General features: G+C 39.1%; 1 long non-coding RNA gene across 1 annotated transcript in view; it reads right to left on the bottom strand.

Moving 5' to 3' along the window:
- Positions 1 to 323: 323 nt before the first annotated feature.
- LOC306646638 overlaps positions 324 to 15,226 on the bottom strand; it is a 39,512-nt gene continuing 24,609 nt past the window's right edge. The window contains exon 4 of the long non-coding RNA XR_013759911.1: positions 324 to 3,340. This is a non-coding gene — a long non-coding RNA (uncharacterized lncRNA). The remainder of the gene's footprint in view (positions 3,341 to 15,226) is intronic.

The following is a 15,226-nucleotide window of genomic DNA, read 5'->3' as shown; positions in this document are numbered from 1 at the left end:
GGGCCCAGGTTTGCATTATGTTGGCCTTGCCTAATGCTATGGCCTTGTCAGGGAATCACATCTAGAGGTATGTGTTATTACTTGTCTTCACTGCTGATGACAATTTTCATTCCCCAGCAAAGATGGGGGATCAATTATGTAATTACAAATAAAAATTACTCAATTTTTCCACTGTGCAATCACTGCCTTCTAGTGTATTTCAGACAAATAGGAAGTTTGTTGGGAGACACTTGGAAGACCATGCAAATATACTAATTCTCATAAAAATTTTCCTTTATATTTAGCCTTCATTGAGGATTCTTGCTTGACTCCCACTAGGATGCTTGCCATCTGCTGTTTCTCCAACTCTAGCTCTCACTCTACATGAACCAGCATTCTAATTCACTAGCTCATCTATTTATTATTGGCAAGGACACATGCCAGTGTTGTTTTTGAGTGGTTTAAAATTCACTAGTGCATCTCATTATATTTGCCCTAGGTATCTGTTGGTTCTGAATTCACCAATAGAATTTTTTTTTAAAACTGCCTACACTGAACACTCAGTCATTCACTTAATCTTATCATATGTGTAAAAGTTACAGAACTGTCTCATATCACCACTAAATAATTGAGTCTATTAAAAAGACATTTTAATCTATAGCAAAACAAGATAGCATAGTGCCCTGAAATAGCAAGTCAAGATTTTGGCTAATTCATGTCAACAGGATGGCAGTCAGAAGACCATATAATCTTTAAATGGAAGATCATCCAGACCATACAAATTTTAGGATTATTTTCAAATTGCAGCAACTGAATATGATCTGATATTTGATACCTGAACAAATGACCAAGTCTCCTCTGGGAGAACTGATAGGAAAGGTACATATATGAAGGGATCAAGCGAAGATTCACCTTTTCCAATGTGCTGCCTTATCTTTTCAATAGTGGAATTCTACTTAGCACTGGAGATCTGCCCAATGCAGACATGGTTCTTACTGTGGGAAGGATCAGTGAAACCATCCACCAACACACTTGTGGAAGAAGCATAGAACACTTCACCCACATGATTGCTGAGCTCATAGTAGACAATGGAACACCAGTGTTTTGGTTCCTCATAAGCAAGTGATTGAACATCTGTAAAATAGAAAATGTTCCATCAACCGAAGTTTATGCCTTGGGCTCTCAAAAACCAAAACTGCATCAAAAAACTGGCTCAGGATTATGAAATAGCTACTGTGCTCATATGTAAGCAGGTTTTCTCTGAGGTCTGAAGCAGTACTTCTTACTAAATGAGACATTCTCCTTTAAAAGGAAAACAAATTTCCTCCAATTGCCACCAGAAAGAGAGACTAGCAACAGCATTTGCTGAATACTAACAATAAGTTACTTGCTTTTTAACATGCAGTAAAGTTTTATTTACCAACAGGGACAGATTCAGTTGGATGTGGGCAAAAGTCTGCTGACTTCTGCTCTAGGAAACCCACCAAAGAGGTCAACAAGAAAAGGCAGACATCCCTTCCTTGTGAAATATTAGCTGATTGTAGACTTACTCCATAGAGGAAAATTTTAAAGTTTAAAATTCTTGAAGGAACATTCTTAAATCTGTGTCTACTTCCTGAAATTAGCCACAATTGGCACAGGGGCCACAGGATCCTATTACTGTGTACTACTATGTCCATTCTTTCCTTCCATCCTATTCTCCAAATTCCAAAACCATGTGAGGTTTGTGGTTAACAAATCAGTTTTTATTTTTTGACATATGTTTGATAAAATGTCCTAGAGAGGATCAAGTGTCATAAAACACAGAATCAGTATAAAAAAGATCCAAAAAATTTACTGCTTAAAAGTTGTGCGTCCCAATTTATTACACATTTAAGGTTCACAGAAAAATTCAATACAAGGTCCAGAGATTTTCTGTATGTCCCTGACCCTATGAATTGCTTCCCATGCTATCCATGGCCCCCACTGAGGGGTAAATTTGTTATAACCTATGAATCTACATTGCCACGTAATTATCACCCAAACCACAGAGTTAATATTTATATGAGGAGTGTGTGGTACTGGAGATGGAACCCAGAGCCTTGAGCAATCTTGACAAGCACTCTACCATTTATCTACACCCCTAGCTCTAAGAGTTCACTCTTGATATTGTTCCTTGTATGGGTCTGGACAAATGTACAGCAACACACAGTTGTCACCATAGTATTACACAGATACCATCAAACTTTAAGTACTTAAAAAATACATGCAACTCTGACAAAGTCTGAGGTGTGTCCTTTTATTTAAAACTTGCTAACGAAATGAGCAATCAGTTGCATTTTGACTTCAATTAAAATCTAGAAATCAAGTTGCACTTTAACTTCAATTTGCATAAATGTTAAACAGATTGAACACCTGTACATGTGGGAGTGTGTGGGTGTGCCAGTGAAGCCCTCCAGAAGAGGCCCCTGGGGAAGGGTTCTTTCTATTCAGCAGTGTGGCTGTGGCTTCTGACAGACACTCAAGGTCCTCCCACACTTATTTACCTGAGCTCTGCTCTCTTAAGCCTACTCACCTTGTCACTGTCAACCTGGAAGAAGGATGGCTCCATCCCTCAGTAACTGCCATGAATAATACAGAGCTGGAAGTAGAGACCCAACTTCACCAAGGAAGGAAAGAAATGTCCAGTTTCACTTAAGTTTTTCAGGGTGAGAAGAGGAAAAATGTGTGCCTCAATTTCTTTTGGTGATAAAGTTAACAATAAATTCAGCAAGAAAGAAGCAAATGTTATTATTTTCGGTTTCAGTGAGTCATAAATAAGGTCTAGAAAACAGATGGTGTTTATGAATCTAGATTCTAACCGTGAAAGAAATCTTTTGGAAGGCCAATTAGGTGAACTCTCCATTTTGAACACCAACTGTGGAACTCCGCTTTGCTGGTGCTGTGGCCATTGTGGCTCAGCTCTCCTCTGTCCATGTAAAAGCATCCTATCACCACCAGTTCTAAACGATGAAGCACTAGAGAGCTGAAGAGATGAGTGAACAGCCACACTCAGGCCACGGTTAGTTAAACAGTCAGTGTCTGCCCATTAAATAAGAGGCACGTGTATTATCCACAGAATGTTTTCCATTGGGTTTCTCTCCCAGTACTCTACCTTTCTCTAGCAGTTATCTTTTTAAAGATTAATAATATTTGTGAGAGAAAGCAATGTTTGGACATATCAACTTTAGACTCTACAAGGGCAGTAAGCAGCAACTCAGTTTACCTCCTCTGTTGATTTCTGAACACAGTGAAGGCGCTATCATGTTTGTGTCCATTGGTTGAGAGCCATCCTAGGTCACGGGGTCATCACAAGGCAAGTAAGCAGGTGGGGGAGTATCGGCTACAAAATTTCAAAGAAATTACATGCTTAAAACACATTTTCTTCTGTGCCAAAACGAAGACTTCAAGTTGCCAATTAACCTTCACATCAAAAGACTAAATACTACAGACACCAGTCTTGATGTACAATTTCGGAAGATTATTAGCATCTGAGAAACTCCTCCACTTTTAATGACAGTTCAGTAGGAGGAGAAGCAACCACTACATGCATATAACAGGAGTTGACAGCCCATCCAGGACCATGTCAGTCATTGATTCACTCATTCATACATTCCTTAATTTCTTCCTTAATTGATCATATGCAATTCAACATTATATGCAGTTTCTTGTTAACATTTGGAAGTTTCACCCAAGTTTTTAGCACTAATTATACAGAAGTCTTTTTAAAAATATTTTTAATTGTTGGTGAGCATGATACCTTTTTATGTGGTGTCAAGGATCAAATCCAGTGCCTCTCACATGCTAGGCAAGCATCCTACCACAATCTGAGCCCCCAGAAGTCTTAATAATTAAGTCTTATGGAACATGCTTTCCATCACTAATATCTGCTGCAGCCATTTGTGGGAATAATAGTGACTTCAGTGTCCTTAAGGCTCACAACATGGCATTAGTACTGGCAGTTTTTTCTAAACTTCTGCAGGAACACATTCAGGTAAGCAGAGTCACCAGGTGGCTTGGACCATGCCATTTTAAAAAACAATCATAACAACACTTTAGCTCAAACCCATACTATCTGTCTGAAGAGGACCTGTGCATTTCAGTTTCAACTACTGGATGGAACACATCTGAAAGCTAAAAGAGAATGATTAAAAAGGGAGAGGTTGAGAATCTCTTGCATTAAATCTATGGGCTTTGAGGAATTTGTCAGCCAAGTTTTGTTAAAGCCTAAGGATTTAAAACTGTTAATTTTCCATCACTTTGAGCAACCTGTTAGGATTTCCTTCTCCCTACTATTTAAATAAGCACTGGTTTTAAAATCCCTAATAAAATAATTGGAAATAAATCAGTTTATCACAGCTTTAATTCTAAAATCTTCTGTTTCAGGATCTACATATGTACTCTTTGAAGAGCTCACCACTAGCTGGAAACCAGGGCAAGCAAAGTGATTTCTGAAATGAAAATACTAGTCCAAGTCTGGCATTTCCTTACTGTAAAATAAAGGACACCATGGCTTCTCACCAATAACCCTTTGTGGTCACTGGCTCTGGGGAGCCCACCACCTAGCACCATGACAGAGCCTTGGGAACAAACTTTGACCTGAGGGAATTGCACAAGCTGGGAGAAGTCCTTGGGCAACTGTCTAACAGGAATAACCATCACTGCTCCTCCAGGGGTTCTCAGGGATGCTAACTGATGCTCCAGCTCAATCAGCCCAATGCTTCCACCATCCAGTGGCTGAAAAGCAGTGACTCAGTGTCCCAAGACAGGGTTACAGGGGTTGCATCTGGATGCCTTTCCCCATTTCTTCTTCTGCTTTACATATAGCTTCTTCCCTGCAGCTCTATGGCTGACTGTTTTACCTCAAGCCAGGAGTCAAGGCAGCCTCCTGTGAGTCTGAATCCCATGGATTTCCACTCTCAAGTTGGGGACAATTTCATTGGCCACCTACGGCATCAGCATGGCTAAGAGGGAGAAGCTCATTATAGCTGGTGATCTAGGATTCCTCCTTTCTTTTTCCTGCATTTCTTCTACTTGGCCTGTGTCTTATCCCTGACAGCCAAAGACAAAGTATAAACTCAGGCAATAATCTTCAGGTTTTTCTTTCAGGATTACCCCAGTTGCCACTGCTCTAAAGTTCTCTGAAATGTATCTTCTTACCACCAACCTGCCCACCAAATCCAACGGGTTTGGAAGGGAGTGATGTGGACAGGGAATCAACAGATGGTAGTACTTTGATCTTTGAACTAATATACCACCTTCATCCCAACAATTTTGGATTGAAAAACCACAATGTAAAATAAACAGTCTTACAAAATAGGGTAGTAACAAGGGCTGGGGTTGTGGCTCAGTGATAGAGCACTCCCCGTGCACACATGAAGTCCCGGTTCCATCCTCAGCACCACATAAAAATAAAATGAAGGTATTGTGTCCATCTGCGAATAAAATAAATATATATGTGTGTGTGTGTGTGTGTGTGTGTATTATATATATATAATTTTACACATTTATATAAATAAATTATATATAATTTATATATAAATAACAAATCTATATTTACTTATACATATTTATATATATAAAAAATAGGGGAGTAACAACTACATAAAATGAAATCAATATAAAGTATGAAACCCTTTCCTTTTTCTTCAGTACTGGGGATTGAAAGTAGGAACACTTTACCACGAAGCTACATCCCCAGATCTTTTAATTTTGCTAAGTTGTAGAGGCTGTCTTTGAAATTGTGATTTTCCTCTCTCAGACTCCCAAGTAGCTGGAATTCTGGATGTGTGCCACCCACTTGTTTGCTTTTCAATTTTTAAAGGTCCAGGACTGATGCTGAATTTAAATTTATTTAAAAACACTCTTAAATGTCCCAAAAAACATGTTCACCCATTTTCCCTTTTCAAAATGTTAATGAACTTCAAGTCCATCTTTGATTCTCCTTGAGGTCTACTGGCAAGAAATTTGATACTATTCGTTTTCTGAGATTCTTGTTTATTAATTTATAATTTGAAAAATACAATGTCCTAATTTATCATTTATTTTGATAACTATTACACCATCAGTTATTGTGTAAGAGGAAAATAATTTTTTTTTGCCTGTGCTAAGTTAAACAAGCAGATGGTTCCTGCATGTCCACTGTAGTCATGATTTATTTTGTTTTGGGGGAAAATAAGCTCTTAATACTTAGATTATCACATATTTATGAGCTGAAAAATATTAAGTATTAAATTCTCGTGCTGTATCTTACATTCCTATATAATCCTGTAGCAGATTTGTCCATTTCCCTATTATCTGGCCCTTCAGAAATAAAGCTTTTGAGCATATTATTTTTTTTTTCAACAGTATGATGGAATCTTCCCAAACCAAGCCATTAAAACACTGACTCTCTTCTCTTTCTACCTTTCAATATCACCTGAAATTCAAACTACTTTATCTTGTCAAAAAATTACTGATAAAGTCTTCTGAAATACCAATAGAAACCTTACAAGCTGTGAAAAAGTCCAATGACTTTAAATTAAATTATCATCTAGCTACAGTTTGTCACAATTTTCACTCCAAACCCCCCTTTAGGGGGTTTCACTCGTAACCCCCTAAATCACCTTCCACAAATGCAGAAACAGGTGGTAACGTGAGTCAATCGCCCTCTCCTCTACCTTTCAGAAGACACCCCCTGCCAGCCTATTTTAACAGCTCTTATTTTTCTCAGGAGTCTTTGAGAACTTCCTTTTCCTGCTGAATGCAGGCAGGGCAGCCAGGGGGAAAAATTAACCTTTGCCACAGCAAAGGAGAATGTTATTTCTGCTCCTGCAGTAACCTGATGTGCTGTGATCTGCTCAGCCACAGATGAGCTCAATCAGCTTTTGAAGATGACCTGGAAAGTGAGTCACCAAGGACAGCAAACAGCATGCTGCAGATGAACTTGACAAGGAAAATAACTTTTCCCCTCACCTGTTTTCTTCTGGTATGGTGCTGGCAATTGGACCCAGGACCTTGCACATGATAAGCACATGCTCGGCCACTGAACACCACTCCCAGGTCCTCACCTGATTGTTAGATGATTGTGTCACTGTTGGTGGAGGCACCTTTTAATAAACTCCGAATACTGAATTACTAGATATCTATAGTGAGATGCACAGATCTTCACATAAGCAGAACACACAACTCTCCACTGGCTTCTTTGCCTGTGAGATCCATCTAAAGTTGTGTTCCATTTTCTCACATGTAGTATTGCAATTCATTTGATGATACATTATTCTCTTCTGCCAATTAATTGTTTCCAGTTTGGAGTAATTATAATGAAGCTACTAGGATCTTTTCTTTGTTTAACTTATTTTGAAATAATTTCAAATTTACAGAAAAATTACAAGAATGGTATAAAGAACTCTTACAGATCCTTTAGATGCTCAACAATTTCTAACATCAGTTACTCTACCCTCCTCCCCTCTCCCCATGCACATCCACTCTCCTCCTGAGTAATCTCAGAACAGGTAGCCCAGATCCCCTCCATTTATTAAAAAAAAATGTGAACTTCCACATGTAGGGTTAACAAAATAGCTGTTTTCAGTTTGATTCTGCTGACATTTGGGTTGTTTTATAGACTGTCTCTCCTTTTGGGTCTCTAATGTATTTCCTGATGATTAAACTCACATGTTTTTGACTGAAGGGCAGTGACATTCCTCTCTCCTGTGGGTCAACCTCCAGAAGTCCACCACCTCTGCGTGTGACCAATGCTGTTCATCTCTCCACTTGGTTAACATGTTGTCCAACTCATCCACTGTCTAGAGTTACAATTCCTTCTTTTTTAATTAATAAAAAATCAGTGGGAAATACCTTAAGACTATGTGAATACCATTTCTCATCAAACTTTACCCCATGTGAAGCATCCATTTTTGCTCGAATCAATTTTTGCTGCAATGACTGCAAAACAGCAATATTTAATTCTGTTACCACTTGTCAGAATTCTAACATAAGCACTTTCCCTTCTCCATTTATCTGCCCATTTATGAAAGTCAATCATATATATGGAGTCATGGATTCTTAGTCAATGGGCTATACTATCACTGTTCTTATCTATTTTGATGTTCATATGGTCTGAGAGTTGGCCATCAAGAGCCCACTCAAGGTGGTTCCTATGTACTTTTAACATGCCATAACTTTTTGAATATTTCATTTATGGAACAAGATATTCCATGTTTAACTCTTGCCATCTCTCTAGCTCTGGAATTCCCAGTCCCTTTCAGTTAGGAATGAGATTTAGAAACCAAAATCTGGGCTCTGTGCTTGTAGGTCTACTGAAGTCACACAGATTCTAGGCTGTGTGTCTTATGAATCCCAAGTTTATCCTGTTAGCTCCAAGTCCAGTTCAACCACATGGGGATTTTATTTGTCCTTCTTTAGTTCATATCAGCAGCCATACTTCATTTGAAAGACCCAGGACCACCAATGTCATTGAGGAACATCTTCCTCAATTTTTAAAATATACTTGAAAAGTTTTCAGAACTATTATATTTTCTCTCTTTTTTTTTTTTTATTTTTTTATTTTAGGCAGTGCTGGGGATTGAACCCAGGGCCTTATGTTTGTGAGGCAACCACTCTACCAACTGAGCTATATCCCCAGTCCTGCCCTCATTATATTTATACTATCTTATAAATAATCCAAAGATGAACTTAAGGCTTATTTTCTTAATTGTTTTAATACATACACTTCATTCACAGTGTACTCCCCCACTCCCAGTGTTATTTTATTAAATTGAAAAATTCTTTCTCTTCTTTTGATAAGTTTATTTGAATATGTTTGTTGCTGTTTTAGGAGTTTTGCTTTACAATGTAGATTCAATTTTACTTTTTAAATACATACAACGTTAACATGATTCTGAAAGTCAAAATAATATATTTGCTAACCTGTGTCTTTTATTCAGTCCTCCATTCTAACCTCCTCATAGGATAGCCAACCTTTTTTCAGGTTTTTATTTCTTGTGTTTCTTCTTTGAGGTAGAGGGAAGCAGATAAATGTTTGATATTTTTTTAATTTCCTCTTTAACAGTAACAAAGAAAGGTAGCCTACTCTGTTCTTCTGCATTTTGCTTTTTCTACACCCTAGTAATGACTTCGTGTTATAGAGCTCTTAATCATTTGTTTCTGAAGTCAGCAACATCAGTTGACTGAAGCTGTCCATGTCCTGGTGTTGAAGTAATTCATGTTATCTTACCATTACCTGTATGGCTGCACTGACTGTGCATATGTATGTGCTGCTGAATTCCCAAGATGGGGGTGCTGGGTGAAGGGTAAATGCACATGTGATGTGATTGCTGAGCACCCCTTACAGGGGCTGTCACTTCCCACTGCCATCAGTAATCCATGAGCACCCTTCCCCACCTTTCTCCAGAGACTTTGTCAAGCTTTGGATGTTTTTGACAATTTAGTGAGTGAAAACTATTTTCTAGGAGCATTTTTAATTTACTTTTCCCATTGTAAATAATTATCTTTTCATGTATTTCAGTGTGTTAATATCTTCTGTCAAGTGTCGTCTTATGCTTTTTTGCCTGTTTTGATTTTTTCACCCTTCATTTAAAAACATGTATCCATGCACTATAGATTGCCATATTAGCTAGTATCATATGTTCCAGGAATTTCACATGCCTGTCACAGTTCTCTTGACTTTTCTTATGTGCCAACATTAATTTTTGCTAACCACATATGGACACTGCATTGCATGTGGATGTCTGCATCATATATAGTCATGTATACCCATACCATAGGGCGAAATCCATCTATGCATTTTTCAGTACACATAAAGCCTCAGGCATTTATCTATCTTCTGGTGTGTATGGAGTTTGGTTTTACTTATGAAGAATCTAATTTTGCCTTTTTATAAGTCATTAGTCAACACCATTTATCCAGGGTTCATCTTTGTCCTACTAATTGGAGATGCCACATTTCTCATAATCTCCACATATTTGGGTCCATCTCAAGACGCTTTCTTCCGCTTCCTTCTTTTTTTGTCTGCACCCAGTACCACTGTCTCAATTACAGCAGTTCTGGTCTCTGACAGGGCTAGCCCTCTCATGGTTCTAGCCAGTGTTTTATTTTTATGCTTATTTTTCCACATCACTTTCTTTATCATCTTGTATACTTCCTGAAAAGGAGATCATTGTGTACTTTTACTGGGATCATATCATGTTCATAATTTGACAGTAAACATCAACATCTTGAGGATAGTAAAGGCCTATTCAAGACCTAGGAAGGTCTGCTGGAGTCTACTGCTATGCCTTTTGTGTTCTATAGGTACCATCTGTATTAGTTTGCTAAGGCTGCTGTCACAAAAATACAACAGTCTGGAGTTTTCAACAACAAACTTATTTTCTCACTGTTCTGGAGACTGAAAGCCTAAGATGAGGGTGTTGGCAGGCTGGTCTCACCTGAGAACTCTCTTCTTGGCTTGCTGATGGCCATCTTCTCAGGGTTTACACAAAAGCCCTTTTTCCTGGTATTTCTCTGTGTGTCCTAACCCTCCTTATGAGGAGACTAGACAGACTGCATTACAGCTTTCCCCTCATGTCCTTGATTTCCCTTAATCTTCCTTAAAGACCCTATCTCTAAAACCAGTCACCTTACACGGCACTTGGGTTATGGTCTTCAGCATGGATTCTGGAGTACTAAACAATTCAGTCTGTCATGTCACACACAGGATGTGGTCACTCCTTGTTAAATTAACTATTTTATATTTTCTGCTATTTTTGAATGTTTCTCCATTATATGTTCTAACTAGTAATTACACATACAAAGGTTACTGACCTTTTCATGTTACCTTTATAGTCTACTATCTGCCTGGGTTATCTTGCTGAGTTAGTTTTATCATTGACTTTTACAGAGATGTTTGTTTGTATAATCACATCACTGACACTGTACAGCTGAATTTTTTTTCCTTTCCACTGTTTGCTCTTGTCTAATTGCATTGGCTAATCATGAGAGGAGAATGTTAAAGAGCAAAAAGCAAACTTCCCTGACTTGTCTTGATACTGCAGTGTTTCACCCTTAAAAATGATGCTGACTTTAGGATGGAAATGTACCTACCCATTCCATAGTTGAGTATTTTTACTGCATGGGGCTGGGTGGGTGTTGGCACCCTAATATGAACATGATTGAATATCACATACTATTCTAACAAAGTTATAAATTTCTCAGAAAAGGCAAAGAGTTAAAATATAAAACTATACCCTACAAACCAGGAGACCTATTTAGAAGTGAGGAGACAATGTACCAACTTGATGTTCAGGGGATGACCAAGTCCCACAAGGGCCACATTGATGTTGCTTCCACCGCAAGTATACCTAACACCCCAAAGCACACTGAGCATAGGACATCATGCCACAGAGTGGGGTGCTCAGATGTCACACAGGAAGGTCAGGCCAAGCTTTAGGGGAAGGTGATGAGTGCTTATCAGGAGTCTCCAGGAGACCCAGGAGACTAAAAAGAGGACCTTGTCTTGGGATCTCAGGACTGCTACATTCTTTGTGGTCTGTTTAAATCATGGATGAACAGAATAAATTCCAGAATGTTTCTGGACAAATCAAAGTTAAGGCCACTCATTTAACAGAAAAAGTCCAGCCTAAATTATTAAGTTTCATGATGACAAGTACCTATGTTCCTGATGGTGCACAATACAAGAATAATTATAGAAATCTGATTTGTGCCATCTGAAGACATTTTGAAATAGGATGTTTGTCTGGAGCAGTCCCACTCTGTACCTGTTATCTGGTTTCATTAGTAATAGAGGACCATTGTCAATTCCAAAAGTTCCCCAGCTTGGTCAATAAATAATGTGGTCATCCTTAATATTAGCCATGATGGATGAAATTCAGAAGAGATGGGTCTGGAAGAGCTGCCAGCCAGGAAAGAAGTAAGAGTGTGCTAGAGAAGGACACATGGACCCAAAATCTGCTGGGCTAACAGGCCAGGCACCTCTTCCTGCTGGAATCCTGAAGGGTGATGCTGCCACTCACCTTGGTGACCCCCACCCATGCTGCTCCTATCATTTTGGCAATATATCTGTTTTCTATGGTGGAGGATGGAAATAAGAAGCATCCAGACTACCCAGGCCGAAGCACTTTCTGTGTACAATACTTAGTTCCTGAGTGAGAGATTAACCTAAAGAACCAGTATTTGCCAACTTGGCCCCATTCAGGTCAGACGGAGGAAGGAAGAGAGGATGTGTGACACCTTCCTCATACTAATTCTTTCTGCTTTGAGGCTATTCCTCTCTTATGGGAAACAGGCATATTAGGGTGATGACTTTTCTGGAACCATCTTCAGCTTCTTTGAGCACTATTATCTCAGTGCCATGAGGTCACTCCTACCTGGTAACTTTGAAGAATGAGGCTTCCCTTTTAGGAAAAGCTGAGCCACTGGTTAATTTGAATTTTAAGAATCCCCTTTGAAAAAGGAATGGAGTCTTGAAACACCCAACTTCTAAAGGAAAACAAATATCTCCTTTTACTATCCTCGTATGTCCTGAATTTCTTCAAGAACTTTATTCCACATTCACAGCTGGCAATCAGCCCTCTACTACACACAAGCTCCCCCACTGATTTACATCAGCAGCGTCCTTGGATTTCTGTTCCAGTTACTACTAGTGATCTACTCTATCCTTAATTATTCTGCTGATAAAACCATCTCAGATTTGGCCAGGGACCTCTCCTTCAAGCTGGCCTCAAGGACTGACCCATCATCTGCCTCTTAAAATCTCACTTTAAAATTAGCTGTTCTTTTTCCTAGTTCATAGCTACAGGGTTTACATTCCAAAAGCATTTATCCCCAGCCATTTTCTAACTTGATTATCTTAAATGAAAAATCTATCCACTATACCATCATCCACTGGGGAAAGTTCCAGGTGCTCACAGAAAAAAAATCACTGACTGCTACAACTGGCTATCTACATATATGACCTGTTTCAGTCCCTTGGTGTTTCAAGAAGGCATTAGTATAAATGCCCCCCACACACATCAATGATGAGATTGAAACAGGACATATGTATGGATGTATGTCTGCATATATATGTGTGTACATACACAGATGCGCGCACGCGCACACACACACACACGCACACACACACATATATATATACATGATATAAATATGGAGTGAGACAGGACATATATCCCTTATGATGATAGAGAAATATAAAGAAAAAACTATACAAGGCCAGTTTCATTGTTATGTATATGTGTGTATGTGTGTGTACATATATATATATATATCCACTATACCACCATACACACACACACATACATGTACATATGTATTATACACATACATCCATGTACATTTATTTTTGATTCACAAGAAGCTGCACAAACACCCCTCACAAAGATGTACTCTTCTTTTGCCTTATTCCAAGTGCATCTCTAGAGAAGTGGGCAGACAGTAAGCAGCAAAGTTATTGTTGACTACAGGCACCAGGCTGCAACCTCCTAAGATATGGGTGGCTTCCTGTGAGAATGAACTAGGAACTGCAGCATCTCCTGCAGAGCTGCCCTAGCCTGAGGCAGTGCTGCTGCAGAAAATCAATGTGAGCTTCCATTCAGAACATTTGCTCAGATTCCAGAGCATAAATGTACCATTTAAAGAGATGGGGGAAAAACTGCCAATCCTTCTTTGACCTAAATCTTTTTATTTAGACCAGGGAACACATTTCCAGACTCTCTTTTATGGAGGAAGTTACAGTTACTTCTGGCCCATAGCAGTTTGATGACCTCAGAACCGCACTGAAGCTTCGCAGTCTGGCTTCAGGCTCAGGGTCACAGGAGGGAAATCAAGATTATGAGGGAGGAATAGGCAAGCAGCAAGGTTTCTGAGTCTGCTCTCCAAATACAGGGATGAGCTGCCAAGCCATGGATTCTGGATCACACTAAGTGAGGGGAGGTGAGCCTGTGGCTTTTCAAACTAGTCAACAACAGGATCTAACAACTGTACTAATCCCCAGCTCGGCCGGCAAATCACCAAACTGGGGATTCTTTGAATCCACTTAGATGTTTAACACAGTGCTCATGGGATCTGTCTCATAGCTGCTCAAGTTCCCCAGCTGTATTTTTTAAAATGAATATCCTCATTTTACTTCCCCATATCTTTCCCAAAAAATACTCACCTTTTTTTTTTTTTTTTATTTCCCCATCTCTTCCCCAAACAAATCTCACTTTCCCCCAAATCTGGGCACAGTTCTGCTCATCTGGCTAATTCATGATTATTAGTCATGATTCCGACTTTTTGAAAAGAACATTTTCATTCTGAATTGAAAATGTCAAGGGAGTGGGGCATACATTTTGGGGACAGAAATATCCAGTCTTCTCTCTGAGCCTTTCGAAATCCAGTACCAAGGAAGCTGAAAGTAAAACCAAGACAAGCAGCCTGAGATCATTACATAAGACAATACCTCATCTATGTCTTTCCCTTTTGTAAGGGTCCATCAAGGTCACAGGGCATTCCCCACATGAGGCAAGTCACCTGTGATTTCTCTACTACCTTCAGCCACACATAAAATCTCCCCAAACCTTCAAATAAATTAAATTGAATAAATCACTATTGAAATTCACAGGTGGTTAATAAGCCAAAACGCATAACTCACAAAGTCCCAAATACTATTTCTCCCAAACCCAGTCATGAATAAATTAGCTAGGTGATCATGATGATGATGGTGGTGGCGATGATGATCAGTATTGGGGCTGAACCCAGGGGTGCCCCACCACTGAGGTACACCCCAGCTTTTGTTTTCAGACAGCATCTTGTTAAGCTGCCTAGGCTGGTATTGACCTTGTGATCTTCTGGCTTCAGCCTCCTGACTACCTGGGATTACAGGAGTGTGTCACAGCTCCCAGCCAGGTTACTTATTAAAAAAAAAAAAAAAAAAACTATTTTCATACAATTGCAATCAATATACACACAACTTCTTTCATGTATTACAAAAAATATTTTTCTGTGATTTTCAAAATTTCTCTTTTTATTCAGCCATATTTTTAATCTTTATTAGTTGCTAGCTGGCTGGTGGATTTGACCTATGAACATCTATGAACAAAATATGGGAGACAATTAACTCACAACAGGAAGGGGGTTTTTTTTGGCCCATGGATTTCCTCTGGAGTTACAGTTCCTGCTCAGTAGGCCCGTCAGGTCTTTGTTGAGGTGGAAGTGCAGAGAAGAACAGAGCACACCTGAGAAGCCAGGTGTCAGA

This window comes from Sciurus vulgaris (assembly GCF_902686455.1).
Source record: "Sciurus vulgaris genome assembly, chromosome: 16".
In the NCBI taxonomy this organism is placed as follows: Eukaryota; Metazoa; Chordata; class Mammalia; order Rodentia; family Sciuridae; genus Sciurus; species Sciurus vulgaris.
Note: the sequence above shows the minus strand (reverse complement) of the source record. Positions and strands in the feature narration are given on the sequence as shown.